This window comes from Vicia villosa, linkage group LG5, assembly GCF_029867415.1.
Source record: "Vicia villosa cultivar HV-30 ecotype Madison, WI linkage group LG5, Vvil1.0, whole genome shotgun sequence".
Classification (NCBI taxonomy): Eukaryota; Viridiplantae; Streptophyta; class Magnoliopsida; order Fabales; family Fabaceae; genus Vicia; species Vicia villosa.
Genome location: NC_081184.1, coordinates 52,354,660 through 52,371,908, shown reverse-complemented (window position 1 = coordinate 52,371,908; position 17,249 = coordinate 52,354,660).

Sequence of the window (17,249 nt, the reverse complement as noted above, 5' to 3'; positions counted from 1 at the left end):
TTGCAAGTGTTTTTCAACAGTAAGTACTCAAAGACAAGGGGCAATGAAAAATTGAAAATCTCTGGGAACCTTCCCCACAGAGCAATTTTCATAATATATCCCCACATAGCATTCTTTAAGAAGTTATCTTCAAAAAACCTCTTCCCCAACAAAGACGTGGTTCCCCAACGAAGTTTATATCTCCGACACTACCGGTTCTCCGACACAATCTTCTTCTCCAACAGGGTTTGTTCAAACTCACAATCCCCATTAAAAGTTGACACTCACAGCAGAGCTCGAACAAATAGTACATTAGAAAATTACTCTTCTCTCTTGTCCCCAGGATATATCAGGATCAGATCACGCAAGTTATTCTCATCCCTAAGCGATGATCAAAAATCCCCAGTTGGATATCCTCGAACGGAAGATAGGAATTCTCAATCACTTTGTCAGTATCTCCAGCAGCACCCAGAGATTTATTTTCTCACCCAGCAATTGATATACAAAGCTACCAATATGCTTCGACTATATAGTCTACCCTTGCATCATTCACAATACATACATAACATTCATCATTCTCGTTTATTTCGAGAACCTCACCAATACATGCATCATGACATTGCATAAAACTTACTTTTCCTTTTCAGGTCATTCCACAATCAAAAGAACATTATCATCCATATACAGTGCAAAGACGATTGTATCAACAATTCAATCTTAATGCTCATTCAAGACATAAATACGATTCTGATGCTTCATTCCAGGTCTTTCTCCAAAGATAATTCAAATAATTTCTCATCCTTTATAGGAACCTTTCTAGGTAGTCTTTTCTAAGACGTTTATCAACCTTTCTAGGTAGTCTTTTCTAAGACGTTTATCAACCTTTCTAGGTAGTCTTTTCTAAGACGTTTATCAACCTTTCTAGGTAGTCTTTTCTAAGACGGTTATCAACCTTTCTAGGTAGTCTTTTCTAAGACGTTTATCAACCTTTCTAGGTAGTCTTTTCTAAGACGTTTATCAACCTTTCTAGGTAGTCTTTTCTAAGACGTTTATCAACCTTTCTAGGTAGTCTTTTCTAAGACGGTTATCAACCTTTCTAGGTAGTATTTTCTAAGACGTTTATCAACCTTTCTAGGTAGTCTTTTCTAAGACGTTTATCAACCTTGCTAGGTCAGTCTTGTTTAAGACATATCATATCCTTTCTAGGAGCCTTTCTAGGCCAGTCTTGTTTAAGATATGTCATACCTTTCTAGGTTAGTCTTGTTCAAGACATATCATAACCTTTAAAGGTAGTCTTCTCTAAGACGTTTCATATCTATTCTTGGAGCCTTTTTAGGTTAGTCTTTTTTAAGACATATCATATTATTTCTAGGAGCCTTTCAAGGTATTCTTGTTTAAGACATATCTCAACTTCTCAAGATAATCTTCTTAAACGTATTTATCCAATCTTTTCCAAGACATTTCTTGCCTTTTCAAGGATCCTTTAGCTAGTCTTCTACAAGACACTTCTTCCTGAGTTTGATTTAAAGCCTAATTTCCTTTACATCATTCATTGATCTACCCTATTCAGGAACCTCTTCAGGTAATCTTCTATAAGACATTACTTAATTTTGATGAATCTCTCCGTAAGACACAGTCAATGCATATGACTCAGTCTGAAAAGCGTCTGCTTTAGACGATGCTCTGTCAACACCTGGATGGCATCTTTGAGCCCATCTCAGACAACTTCCTGTCAACATGCTGATGGCATCCGTAAGCCCATCCCCATTAAAAGCCCCTGCATCTGCAAGGGCAAATTTCTTGGTATTCTAGTGTCCAATCCTCTTCCATCATCAGATTTCGATTGGCACACAAACCACTCTACATCCTCAGAATTAAGAAGATTGAACAGGGGCAGCTGTCATACCCCAAAATTTGCCCAACATATTTATCCATATTTCAGTCCATCTGACTTTCAAATGCTCAAAGATACACAAAAGGCAACATGCAGTCTCTCTCTTAAACAACAGCCTCTAAATTAGGGTTTATAGGTAAAAGTCAACTGAACTTTGACCGGCCATAACTCTCTCATACTTTCTCAAAAATTCCTCAACCAAAGCTCATTCTCAAGAAAATTTGATTCTCTATAACTTTGATGTTGGGCCCAGGGTCAAGAAATGCTTCCGCATAAGAGATATAAGCCAATACATTACAGGTCCTTCTAGAAGATCGCAAAAAGCTGTTTTTTGTCAGGAGCCATATCATCAAAATAAAATCTCCAAATGAAAAATATGTTCCAAAGTGGCTTGTAGGGGACACCTTGGGATTTCCAAAAAGTCCTATAAAACTTACATACTATAAATGTTGAAGGAGTTATGATCGACAAAAGTTGGGAAAAATTGAGAAAAGGCCTGAAACTCTATTTGAACAATTTTGAGTTTCTTATTCAATGGGCCCAAGTATTGGACTTCAAACATGCCCATGACCTAAATGAAGGCCTCTGAATCCATTCCCATATTTTTGTAACCTTTATTTGTATTTATTTTGAATTAATTTGAATTTTATTCAATTAAAAATCAAATAAATCAAGTAAAATTATAAAATAAAGGGAATAAAATGCATGGCTTTGGTTTTAATTATTTAAAGGCCCAAACAATACCTCATAAGAGCCAAAAAACGTGATCATGTGTTATGGAGACGGTTTGGACAATTTTAGAAAGAATTATAAGATTTTCATGCAAATATTTTTTTTCTTTCCAAATACCTAAGATCCAAGCCCATGAATAAGACCTAATGCCAGTCCATATATACCTACAACGTTGCAGCCACGAAGAGAAAAGAGGGAGGAACCAAAAGACACTAGGGTTTTGAACACCAAGTTTACAAGGAATTTGCACTTTCGTATCTCAGGTGCCAGGCGGTTTCCGGTCCAAACAACCTTCATAACAGCTTCCAGGTGCGTCAAAGAGTAAGTCTGTACCCTTGCGGATGGCCAAAGACAGGTTAGGTCCATTGTTTGAGACTTATCACGGCCAAATCGCGTGACACCATGATTAGAGTTCTTGAATTGTAGGGATTCGTATCACATGTTCCAGGCCGTTTCAGGACTCAAAAATCGTACCATTGAATTCGCAATGCTTTAATTAATCGATCTAGGTTTTTGTTTCGTTGCAATCCGTGCGTTTTTGCAGGTTTTAATGGTTTAGGGTCATCGGAGAAGATCACCGGAGCCCTAGTTCCGGTCGTGGGCGGAGGCGCTGACTTCTTGATTGCTGGCTTGGCACGTTCGCGTGTTCTGAGTGGCCAGTCAAAATCCCAGGGGCCCACAGTCTGCCTGGCTTTGAAAAAGTCCAAAAAAAGCACGCGTGTTATGGTCTTGACCCAATCGCTACGTTCGTTTGACAGAGAAGTCCAGTGGCTCAGTTGGCAAAGCGTGTGTCTGGTAACCCAGGGGTCCTGAGCTCGAGCCTCAGCGATTCCCTTTTTTTCTCTTGCAATTTTTCAAATGCTTTGTTGAGTTGTTTTCACAGATCCCATGCTTCTGGCCATCCCAGGCGTACCACACACCCCAGCGATCAGCCATCCGATCTGTGTAGCAGTTGATCCAACGTTTCAGAATCCGCTAGTCCACCATAGATTTCTCAAACGCATCACATATGATCTGAGCTAAGTATTTTACAATTTTTTTATTATTTCTTATTGCATAATTCTTTTCTAGTTATTTATTTGCTTTTTGTTGTTTTTGGTTTATTAGCTATTTAATTTAAAATTATTTTTATACTTATAAAATGTTTTTACAACTATTTATTTTATTTAATCGAAAACTCGATTCTCTTTATAATCCTTTAATTTTAATTTTATTTTTACACTTAATTAATTAAAAAATCAGGTTTAACCCTATAATTGTTAAATTTTGATTTGGTTTATTTATTTAATCGAACCTTCGAGTCCATTAACCTTTTAGGGTAATAATTAAACTTTTGGCTAATTAATTATTTTAATATTTGTAAACCCTGATTTTATTCTGATGAACTATTTTCATCATGATTACTAATCACTGTTCTCCCTTATCTATTTTCCTTTTAGAGTTGAGGAAGGGTTCGAGGAAGATCAAAGCATTCGAAGATGTTTATACTGATTATTGATCCCTCTTACTTTCTGCCTTTACTTTCCGCCTTTTAATTTCTGCATTCCCCTACAGGTTTTTATTGTAATTCCCCTTCCCCGCAGGTGTTTATTGTAATAGCGTAGGAATTTATTTTCTGCCTTTAATTTCTGTAATATTAATTGTTGTGGTTAGTAATCCTAGGGAGTGCAAGCCTGCTAAATAACTTAGATCACTAATTATAAGATAAATATCATCGAAGTTAACCACATGATTGTGCCACACACACACCTTTAGGGGTAATCCCTCTTGTTGCCCTATACTGTTGCCTTAATTGTTGCCTGTTGCCTCTAAGTGTACTAAATAGTCAAGTCCCTCGATTCCGAGGATACCTAAAACAAGGTTGCCTTAAAGAATAAAAATCATCTAGTCCCTCGATGCTGCTTCAAAAAATAAGATGATTGTCCTATTGCTAAGGTATCCTCGCATAATGCCTAAAAATATTAAATGACTATTATATCCTTCCCTTCGACTACCTGCCCTCTTTATGGCAAGGGACAGTCTTATGGCGAACAATACTTCTTCGATGACCCTTCAATATCCAATTGAAAAACTTCCTGCCCTCTCATGGTATGGATAGACCCTTTCACCCTGAAAAGCTAAAAGAATAAATTTTTTTATAATTTAAGGGTAGTTGCTATTAATTGCTTGCTCTTTTTCAAATTCAAATTCAAAATTCAAAATCTTTTCCCACTTCTTTTCAAAGAATATTTTCAAAAAGACTACGCTTATTTAAAAGCTAAAGTTCTTCTTCGAAATCTTTTCTTATTCAAAATCTTTTCAAAAAAATTCAAACAAACAAGTGAGCTAAGCAATTAAGAGCCCATTTGTAATACGGTGAACTGACTTTATTTGAAATGTGCGGATAGCAAGAGTCGCCACCGACTTTTATTTTATCCAAGTTATCAGAAAGGCTAAAAGAACAGGAAAAACCTTTTTTAAAAGAAACTGAGTCCGGGGGGTAATTTATGCAAAGGGAAGGTGTAAGGCACCCTTTGCATCCATGGTTTTCCATGGGCTCTTAATTGCTTTGCTCGTTTTGAAAAGAAATGTAGAAGAAGAGAATACGGACTTTAGCTCATAAATGAGCGTAGCCATATTGAAGGTTTATGAAAAAAAGTGTAGAAAAGGATTTTAGCCAGAGCAAGGCAATTAGGAGCAATTACCTTAATAATGTAGAAAAAACAAGTCTTTTAGCCTTTCAGGATGAAAGGGTCTATCCATGCCATAAGAGGGCAGGAAGCCTTTCATTTGGATGTTAACGGGTCATCGAGTTATCGTTCACCTTAAAACTGTCCCATGCCATAGATAGGCAGGTAGCCTAAAGGGAAGGATCAGAATAACCTTCTTCGTTAGGCAACCAGAGGATACCTCAGTCTTTCGTAGGCAACTTCCGAGGGACGAGATCATATTAGTCTATCGAAGGCAGCATCATTAGGGACTTATGATCTTTGCATTAATCGAGGCAACATGGCTGAGGTATCCTCGTATTCGAGGGACATGGCTATTCTGCAAAAAACACAAGGCAACACGGCAACGGGCAACAGGCAACAAGAGAGGTTACCAAAAAAGTGTGCGTGGGTGCAACAATCATGTGATTCAATTCGAAATATATTATCTTGTAATTAAATGGCTCTAATTCAGTTCAAGGTTGCACTCCCTAAATTACTAACCATGGCAGAAAATATAAAACAGTCTTAAGTGCCTTTAAGGCCACACAATACAAACCAGGAACAGATACATAAGAATATGGGGAAGGGAAAAAGAAACCAGCGGGTTTGACATAAGTAATAATTAAGCAGAAAAATAAAAGAGATTAGAGTTTTAGGGTTACCGACTATTTGAGCTTTGGCGGTTGGCAGACCCTGAAAAGGTGGGAAAAATAGAAACCAAAAAGGGGTGAGTGCATTATCAATTCAATGGCAGGTACGGTTAACCCTAATCAAAATAAAAAGGATAAAAGAAAAAAAAGAAAATAAATATAGAAACTTAGCTTTGATTGATAAGGTTGATAGTCGGAGGTTGCCTCGAGCATTGACTCTGAACATATGAGAATTAACAGGAAAATAATAGGAAGTGAGTGTATGGACAATTCTTTTAAATTAGCAAGGCAAAATAAATAATTAAAAAGAATAAAAGGAAAAAATAATATTGTATTAAATATAAAAAGAAAAGGAAAAATAAATAATAATGAGAGTTGAATCGGGACTTAGCTTCGTAATGGGCGTGACGCGTGATCGGGAGATGTCTGATAATAACCCTGAAAAGAAAATGCACAAAGAAATATTTTTTCAGTGTATGGCTAATTCTCGTAAACCCTGATTCGGGCGTAAATTAAATAATAAGAGAAAATCAGATTTAATTAATTACTGGTTTTTCAACCTAATTAATTAAATTGATGAAAATAAATTTCGATTTAATATGACCTTATCATGACTTTTTTATTAATTAGAAGCAATTAACTATGATTTTGTCAAATTATTTGAATAAGGGAAAATAATATAATAACATAATAAAAATATTTCATTATACATAAAAAAAGAAAAAAAGAAATTTTCCTTTAAAAAGAAAATCAGTTTGTAAAAACTATTATATTAAAACAAAACATGTAAACATGTATATACATATTTAAATAAATAAATATATTATGTAAAAAAAACAAAATAAAAAAAGGTTTATACAAATCTTAACTTGGGATCTGGTGTGGTGCATCCTGAAGGTTCCATGGTGGATCTGCAAACCTGTAGGCGTTGGATCCAATTCTGGTGTGATCCTGAGGCCTTGAGGCGAGGCTGCATCATGGACTCACGTATGCTGGCAACGTGGGATCTGCGTACTAATGTTAGAAAAAAAAAGAAAGGTTTGCTTCATACAGGGATCGAACCCCTGACGTTCAGCACAAACCTTGGGACGCGCCTTCTCACCACTAAGCCAATTTTCGCTGGTTGTTAAATAAATGCAACATGATTTACATAAGCGATCGAGCGACGTTAATGAATTAAAAAAAAAATCAGCGCCAATTACTATTCATCGTCACTTTCGTGACTCTTGTTCTGGTTTGGCCATGGTGAACCTGCAAAATCAAAGTACAAATACGCAATCATAACCCAGATCGACTATAACCGCCCCTCTGAATTTAACGGAGCCCTTAATTTGGTCTAAAATCGTTCCTAAATCGAGTTCCCAAATTCAAGAACATGAAACCCTAAATATAGACAAACATAATCCCTGCATTCAAACATGAATCAAGCGACACAGAAAGATTGCAAATACAATTCTAAACATGAATATGCTTTCCAAAATGCTTTATGATGCTTGCACGCACGAATTAAAGATCGAAATTTTTTTTACACTGACCTCGGTTGTGGAGGTCCGAATTCGCACCTTTTGATCGAAGGAGATGATGGAATTATGTCCAGAGAACACCAAGGAATTGATTGTAATGCCTTGTTATGTCTGAATCGATGGAATTCTTGATCTGCAAATCTCTTGAAAGTTATGAATTTTTGCTCTTGAATGAGTTCTTGAGGCAGTCCTAAAAACGTCCCGTGACATATAACCCTTGCAGCCTCTTTATAGAGAAGAGATTAGGCTAACAAAATAGTTTCCAATCTTGGCAATTGATATGATTGAGTATTGAATATTTTGATTGGAATTTTATTGGAAAATTTCTAATTTTTGTACCAAATCTCTCCAATCACATTTTAAATTAGATCCAATTATTTGTCTTATTGTTTTGATGAGATATTAGATCAAAATTGAAGACAAATATAATTTTTTATTCTTTCTATTATTTTATTCAATTTAAATTGAATTTAAATAATTTAATTCAAAATAAAATAAAAAAAATAAATTAATACTAAAAATTGGTAGACTGCTTTATGGGTCGTGTATGGGCTTAAGATAGAGATTGGGTGAAAAGAATGTGGGCACATTTGAAAATATTTGGGATTTTGGACCTTTTTCCTTCATGCATACCCTTGAAAATCAGTGAACTTGTACACCTTGCCATTTCCTCATACTTCAATATTTTTTCAAGTTCTTGTACTTTTTAGAAACCTTAGAGAGTCCTATAACCAATGTTTTTGGTCCCATATCAAAATAATTTTCCATGCTCCTTGTATGCTCTTTTGAAAAAGATGACTTTTTGTTGGCTTTTGAAAAGGACCTATAATGTTTTGGTCCATATCTCTCAAATGAAGCATTTTTAGACTTGACATGTGAGAGACAAAATTATAGAGAATCCAATTTCCTTCAAAATGAGCTTTAGATGGAAAATTTCTGACATTCCATGTAGGAGTTATGGCTGGTCAAAGTTCAGTTGACTTTCTCCTATGAAAACCCTAATTTAGAAACTTTTGAATTTGTTGTTTTTTGATCTTTCTTTGATGAACCATGATCAATTATTGATAAAATGGTGAATGATACTTCAATATGAGGATGTTGACAAAAAATCAGGAGTTTTGACTGTACTTTGGCCACAGTTGACTTTTAGGTCAAACTAGTCGACTGTTGACTTTGAATTGAGACCTGAAACTTGTCATGGAGGTAGTGTGGGGTATCATAGACCATATGGGAGGCCTTGGAGCCTTTGGTTCAATGATTTTCCTTCAGAACAACAAAACCCTAGTTGTTTGAACCTTGTTTAGGAGAGGGTGTCTTTGAGCTTTGTACCTTGATTTGAATTTGAACAAAAGAAATAGTATGGACAAATTTTGGGGTATGACACCATGGATGCAAAGGGTGCCTTACACCTTCCCTTTGTATAACTTACCCCCGAACTCAAAATATTTTCAAAAGGTCTTTTTCTGTTCTTTTAGCCTTTCTTTAAATTGGATAAAATAAAAGTCGGTGGAGACTCTTGCTATCCGCGATATTTCTTTAAAAGTCAGTTCACCGTATTACACTAATCATTCGCCAAACAAAGCATTCCCAACCCGATGTTACATATCAGAGAAGAACATCACTACTATAATAAAACTTAATAAAACACTCCGAAGCTATCTTCAATGCTTCTACAACTACTCTGGGTCACCTGCACATTACCCATGTGGATGCAACATTCAAACAGAAAAGGTGAGTAATCACAATTCATTATAAAAGATATAAGGAAAAGATTAGTAGTTACAAACAACTTCATCATATAATAACACATATCGTTCATCAACACATCATACTCACCGACACATCATAATAGCATATAGACATCTTTTATCGTCAAAACATCATATAACACATAGTTCACAATTATCGTCACATCATAACTCATCAACAAAACTCATGCAATGTAACATAGGATGTTAATGCAACACACTGACTCAATGCACGTGGTACCAAAATTATAAACACCTGGTTCATCATCCTCCAAAGATCCCCACCATAGGATCGATTCCCTCTTGGAACTAGAGGACATCACAAACGCACTTAATCCACAAAATAGGATTGAAGCTCGTCAGAAGCAGACCACTGTCGAAAAATGCATTGAGTGTATGATGAACAACAATGTCATAAAAATTTCCGACCACGACTAATCAGTTTCATCATCATTCACATACCCATCATTATATAGCATGTATACACATTAAACACGCACATCATTAAAACATCATCACTAATACGTCAATTACATCACTACATCAACATCATAGCAACTTCACAACATCATAAAATTCATCATTAAAACAAAACAAATTGGCATACTTAACATATAATAATTCAATTTGTATACATAGGCATGGGAATCATACATCAAAAAACTTATATAATTCAATCATATTATAGATCTATGCGTCAGCTTCCTAACGCTTCGAACAACGCATCAAACCGAGTCAAAAAATTCAAGTTACGACCTTCTGAAAAATCACTACCAAACTACTTGCTACAGCCTCGCCCGGCGCCCGAGGAGCGCTCTTCTCAGTCTTTCCTCGCCTGGTGCTCGCCCAGTGAAATGAGCGATTATAGGTTCCTCGCTGCTTCATTCGCCCGGCAAAGCTCGAGCAAAATTCCTCCCCATACATTTTCCAGGGGCCTTAATCTTCTCGCCTCAGGCTCGCCCGGTGCCCGAGGAGCTCTATGCTTTCCCCCAGTTTATGCCTGGCTCGCCCAGGGAAATTTGCAATTCAGTAAATTCTCGGTTGCGATTCGCTGTTGTCTCAATCCCTTTCCAAGTCCAATTACAGTACCCAACTCAATCCAAAACTCATAAAAATCATCGTATTTATATACTACCATCAAAACACATCATAGTGTACATCTTATACATCAAATCATGGCATCTGAACATCAAAATACATTATCAATCAACGAATCATCATGTTTTTCATCAAATCATCAAACAAAGAGAATTCTACATATATCTTAACCATTTATCAATCATAATAAATTGAGATTACACCCCTTCTAGTTCTGGAAGATTTGTTTCTATTGTTCTATAAGATTTGTTTTATCATATGTGGATAAAGCAATGCATTAAAGATTGGAATCTTTGAAGATTTGTTCCAAAGCTTAAGAGATAACAGAATATCTGATTTGTTTGATTGGATGTCAAAACCTTTTTCCTTGCATTTGAATATTATATTAGATTTGATTGGATCTGATTTAATTTGTATAAGGTTATAGCCAAATTTAATATCCAAGCCTAAGTGTTGCACTGACTTATAAAAGGAGGAGTCTAAACCTAAGAAGATTATGAAGTTGGACATAAGGATTAGTATCTTTTAGGGTTTCATTTGTTCTTTGTTTGTGTATGTCACTCATGTATCTTTTGATGCATTAAGGTTGATTGATTGTTCATTGTTCATTTTCAACCTTGGACAACCATGGACTTCAGAAAACAGAAACTCTCAATTCGAAACCATTTGCAAAACTTTAGACATGAAACTTGATCAGTTTTCACTCACAAATCCAACCATATACCAATCATCAATTAATTATAATTGTAGCTCACTAAGTTGCATAAAACACTATGAACCCTAGAATTTCAAAACAAAATTAAATGATGATCATAATGAATAAATGAAAGGTTAATGAGGGATTTTGATCCTCACATGATGCTTAACAACATAGAATTGAGAATTACTCAAAATGATACTCTTAACATGTAGTTTGAAGTCAAAGCAACTTACCTCTGAAAGTGAGAATCGGATATGGAGTTAGAGCACTTCCATAAATGATTCGATGATCCTAACACGTTCCTGGTCCTTTGGTGAAGCTAATGGAATGGTTTGCTTACCTTGAGAGTGCTTGATTTGCTCTACCCGAACCAAGTTGCAAATGGCCAAAAGTGAAAATGGAGGATGATAGAGTTGTTGTTACAGATGCAATGTAATGATTCGTATAGCTTCTATATAATGTATATAAGGTGTTTGAATGATGAGTTTGCAGAAGCTTGGTTAATTTCAAGTCGGACTTCTGTCCTTCTCGAATTTTTTCAAGAATACTACTCGTCAATTTCAACATTCCCAACTTCACGCTATCACGAGTTGCTTCACATACCAAACTCATATCTCTAAATTGTTCCACTAATTCTAATTCATGCACCATCATCATCGACATATGCAATGACTTCCTGCTTAATGCATCAGCCGCCACATTTGCTTTACCGGGATGTTAACTCAAATCAAAATTATAATCTTTCAATAACTCAAGCCATCTCCTCTGCCTCATATTCAACTCCTTCTGATCAAACAAGTACTTCAAACTCTTGTGATCACTAAACACTTCAGACTTAGAGCCAAAAAGATAATGTCTCCAAATTTTAAGCACAAACACCACGGCGGCCAACTCTAAATCATGTGTAAGATAATTCCTCTCATTAACTTTAAGTTGTCTAGAAGAATAAGCAACAACTTTTCCATTCTGCATTAGCACCCCACCAAGTCCCATCTTAGACGCATCACAATACACCACAAAATATTCGTTCGGGTTAGGAAAAAATAAAACCGAAGAAGTCGTTAACTTCTTCTTCAATTCTACAAAGCTTTCTTCGCACGCAACATCCCACACATAAGCTTGACCCATTCGAGTCAACTGCGTCAATGGCAACGCAAACTTGGAAAATTCTTCAATGAATCTCCAATAGTAACCGGCTAACCCAAGAAAACTTTGAATTTCAGTCGCAGACTTCAGAGTCTCCCATTGCAACATAACATCAACTTTAGAAGGATCTATGGCAAATCCACCACTAGAATTCACAGGACCAAGGAAACTTACCTCCTTCAACCAAAACTCACACTTCGATAGCCTGACGTATAACTTCTTCTCTTTAAACACTTGCAACACCAATCGCAAATACTTAGCATGTTCATCTTCCGATTTGGGATATCGTCAATAAACACCACCCCAAACTTATCCAAATAGGAATGAAAAGTTTGATTCATGTAATCCATAAAAACACCTGGAGTATTTGACACACCCAATGGCATCACAGTATATTCATAATGTCCGTACCTCGTTCGGAAGGCATTCTTCAGAACATCATTTAGTTTAACATGAATTCGATAATAACCCGAACTCAAATCAATCTTACTAAAAACCTTATCACCCACCAGCTGATCCATCAAATCGTCAATCCTCAGAAAAGGATACTTGTTCTTAATCGTCAATTAATTCAACTGTCTGTAATCCACACACAACCTCATACTCCCATCCTTCTTCTTAACCAGTAATAAAGGCGCACCCCACGGAGAAACACTCGATCGAACAAACTTTTTCTTGAGCATATCCTCCAATTGTTTCTTTAATTCACTCAGCTTAGAACCTGACATTCTATAAGGAGCCATCGATACTGGACTTGTACCTGACACTAAATCTATAGAAAACTCTACTTCACGTTCTGGAAGTAAATTACCTATCTCATATGGAAACACCTCAGGAAATTCACACACAACGGGAGGCTCGACACTTGTAGCTCCACGATCCCCTTGCAATAAAGAAAACATCGCAAACATCACAACTTCATCTCTAAGGCATTCACTCACTTGCTTGGAAGTCAACAACATCAGTTATCCACCATCACCAAACTTTGGAAATTTCAACGTCTTATTATAGCAATTGATATGAACATAGTTGAACTCCAACCAGTTCATTCCAAGAATCACATCAATTTGGTGCAAGGGTAAACACACCAAATTCATCACAAAACTCTTATCAAAGATAGTCACTGGACATCCCTTACAAAAAAAAAGTAGTAGTAACAGAACCACTAGCAGGAGTATCTATTACCATACTACCATCCATAGAAGACAATTGCAATCCCAACATAGTAGCACAATCAAGTGAAATAAACGAATGAGTAGCACCAGTATCAATAATAGCAACTAATTCAAAATTTTTAATAAAACAAATACCTCAAATCAAGTTGTCCTTCTTCGAGTCCTCGATTCCACTCAAAGCAAACACTCTACCATTAATCTTAACAGCATCAACATCTTTCTTCAGTTTTTGACACTGGATACTGATACGACCCTATTCACCACAATTGAAACAAGTTGGACCATCGTCCTTACAGTCAAGAGCACGATGACCGGTCTTACGACACTTGTAACATCTCAGCACCTTGTTCTCATATTCATTAGCATGGTGACTTGGTTCACCTCATCTATAACATTTGACAGAAGAGGGAGCTCCTCCCCCACTTGACTTTTTCCCATCAGCAACTTTCTGTTTCCTCTTGTCAGCAGGAGCATCATAAGGCTTCTTACGGTCATGATACGATTTCTCTTTCTTCTCCTTCAGACTCTTATAATGAGCCGAATGAGCAATGCTATCTTCCTCATAAATCCCTCTCGCCCACGCCTCTCGCCCAACGCGTTCCAAAAATTACAAACAGCTCTCCCGACGAGCCCTCATTCGCCTGGCAAAGCTATGCGATCAAGAATTTCCTGATGCGATTTCCTGCATAATTCACTCCAAATTATCATCTAAATTATCATCTAAATTCAGGTTTTCATCATACAATCACAACTCCATATATCTCACATTATAGGCATCATTCTATTACAACTTAACACATCTGAATCATCAAAACTGATTGCATCACCATCTATTCAACAAACCTCAAAACCCCAACCCAGTCCCACAATTATCAATCACTTAAGCCAATTATAATAACCAGGATAGACTCCCCTTACCTCAGATTGAAGGTTGATTCTAATTCCTCTTTGCGTTTCTGCAAAACTTTGAGAGTTCTCCAATGCCCTAGCTCTCTTCTCTTTTACGTTCTCCCAAACTTTCACATTCGAATGAAAACCCTTTTTTCCTTCTTTTCTCTTTTTATTCCACTTAACCCTCTTGATTTTACCATCTCACCCTTATTACTTCTAATGTCAATATTATTTTATTTATCTTATTAAAATAGTCCCAGCTAATTATTCTAATTATACTAAAATACATCTACTCCTCAATAATCCTCACAACACCTATGCCCCACCAAAATTCATTGAAACATCACATAAATCACAAAAACATCATATTATCATCATTAAAACATCACGACTTCACAAGGACTCATATAATAATGCTAAATTAATAAAATAACTAATCTAGATTTTCTGGGTGCTACTGTTTTCTTGCCAAAATCCCTAACTTTTGCATAGATTGTCTTTGCAGGTTTTCAATCCATCGGGATGATTATTTATTTTTATGTCTCTAACTTAGCGAGCTTTTCTTTTCTCTTTAGACAAAGTACTTCTTGACCACATCGGCATTCGCAAGACGCGGGAATTCTTTACCATCCAAAGTCATAAGAGTCATGGCACCTCCTAAGAAGGCTCTCTTTACAACATATGAGCCTTCATAATTGGGAGTCCATTTTCCACTTGGATCAGGTTGAAAAGATAATATATTCTTGAGCACGAGATCACCTTATTTGAACCTTTGAGGTTTAACCTTCTTATCAAACGCTCTCTTCATTCTTTCTTGGTACAACTAACCATGACACAAAGCGGTCATTCTCTTTTCCTCAATAAGATTCAGCTGATCATATCTGGTTTGACACCATTCAGCCTCTGATAACTTAGCTTTCATTAAAATCCTCATCGAGGGAATCTCAACCTCTATAGGGAGTACAACTTCAATGCCATTTACCAAGGAGAAGGGAGTTTCCCCTTCATAATAATTAAAAGGTGCATTATAGTATTCCCTTCACTAACGTAGACCCAATTTATTTTATGAATGTCTATTTTAGCAACGTACACCTTAAGGTGAAATTAATCATTTTTTAGTAAAAGCTTATTAAAACACACATTCATATAAATGAATGGGTATATTTTAACAAATTCTTGTAGGATTTGCTAAAATACACCCACTTATTTTTATAAACGAGTGTTTTAGCAGCATGCACCTTAAGACGCATTTAATCATTTTTTAATTATTCTTGCTAAAACCTTCATAAAAATATGTGGGTTTACGTTATATTTATATTAAAACCACATTTTTCTTGATCCTTTAAAATGCTCGATGTTAGAAGGAAAAAAAAACTTCAAGAATCTTGTCAAGAGTATTCACAATAAAGAAAAATAATTTTTTTTACAATTCTTTTAAAATATTTCAATGTAATTCTTTTATAATACATTAAAAGCATCAATTTTTTTTATCTTAATCAATAGATACATGATAGACATAGTAGGTAAAATTAATATATATATTTTTAAATTAAAAATAAAAAATAATGTTATCTTTAAACTTAAAACTTCGTGTTTATAACGTGTTATTACAAAATTAATAAAAATATAATAAAAGAGTAGAACTGAAGGGAAGAAAAGAAAGGAGAAAATAATTTATGTTATTCTTTTTAAACAATAATATCACTTATTTAATAGCGCTTATATGTAAAATGCTATTAAATATGTAACTCCTAAACTTTTAATAGCGCTTTTGTCACGGGCGCTATCATAAGTTAGAATAAAATAAAAATTACGTGAGTTAATAATAGCACTTTTACTATAAACGCTATTTTTCACTAAAAAAATTAATAAAAAAAAATTACAGGGCCTTTATTAATAGCGCTTTTATCACGGGCGCTATCATAAAATAGAATAAAATAAAAATTACTTGAATCTGTAATAGCGCTCCTATTATAAACGCTATTATACATGGAAAAAAATATAGGGCCTTTATTAGCGCTTTACCATAAGCGCTATCTTATATTGAGATATTGAGATAGTTAAAATAATTAAATTAAAACTTCTGGCTGCAGCATGGTTCGAACTCTTTACCTTTGGATTGCTAACGATGTACTTTTCCACTAGGCTATTCAATTTATTTTTTAAATATATTCTAAACAGATTTCTATATATTATATAAATGTTATTATAGGAAAAAATTAATTAAACTACAATTTCTTCGGTGAAAACATCCCTCTCTTCATTTTATTTTTCCGAAAGTTTCCCGCTAGGTCTACATTCCCTAGATCAATTACCCGCTCACTTCATCTTCTTTTTCAGAAAATTTCCCACGAGCTGCATCTTCTGCAAACCCTAAACCCTAAATCGAACCATTACCCTCTCTTAATCCGTTTCTGTTTCCGTTTTCATTTCAAATCGACAACAAGTGGAGTACTAGAAGGTCCTTGGGTTTTGTGTTATGAGGATAATCGAACCTAACTCTGACTTTGAATCTTTGTCAATTAATCTACACGCTCTCTGTGTTTTCATTCTTTGAAGGTTCGCTTCATCCCCTTTCTCTTAGGTCATACATAGATTGATTGACAATGTCTTCATGTTCTGAACTGATTTTGTTACACAGATTCAGCAACAAGATCGTGACTTTTGCAGGCTCTTTGTTCTTCTATATACCTCCCTCTAGGTATATATGTTTACCCTACATTGTTTGTGTATTTCAACATGAACTTTTATTCTTCTGATATTAATTCATTCTTCTGATATTATCTTTTCTCGATAGAATATGAACGTTTATTTATTGCACAATGCTTAAACCTTACACTTCTAAGTAAAATATTGCTTCTTATATAAGTATGACGATTTGGTAACATGTAATATCATAAGGTTAAAAGGCTGTACGTTCAAACCAACTATACACAAAGTTGTTGTCGATTATGAGGGGGTTGTGTTGTCAATGATACTCGTGCCGCCGATTGTTTTTTGTTGCAAAACTGTTTTGGGCAGCT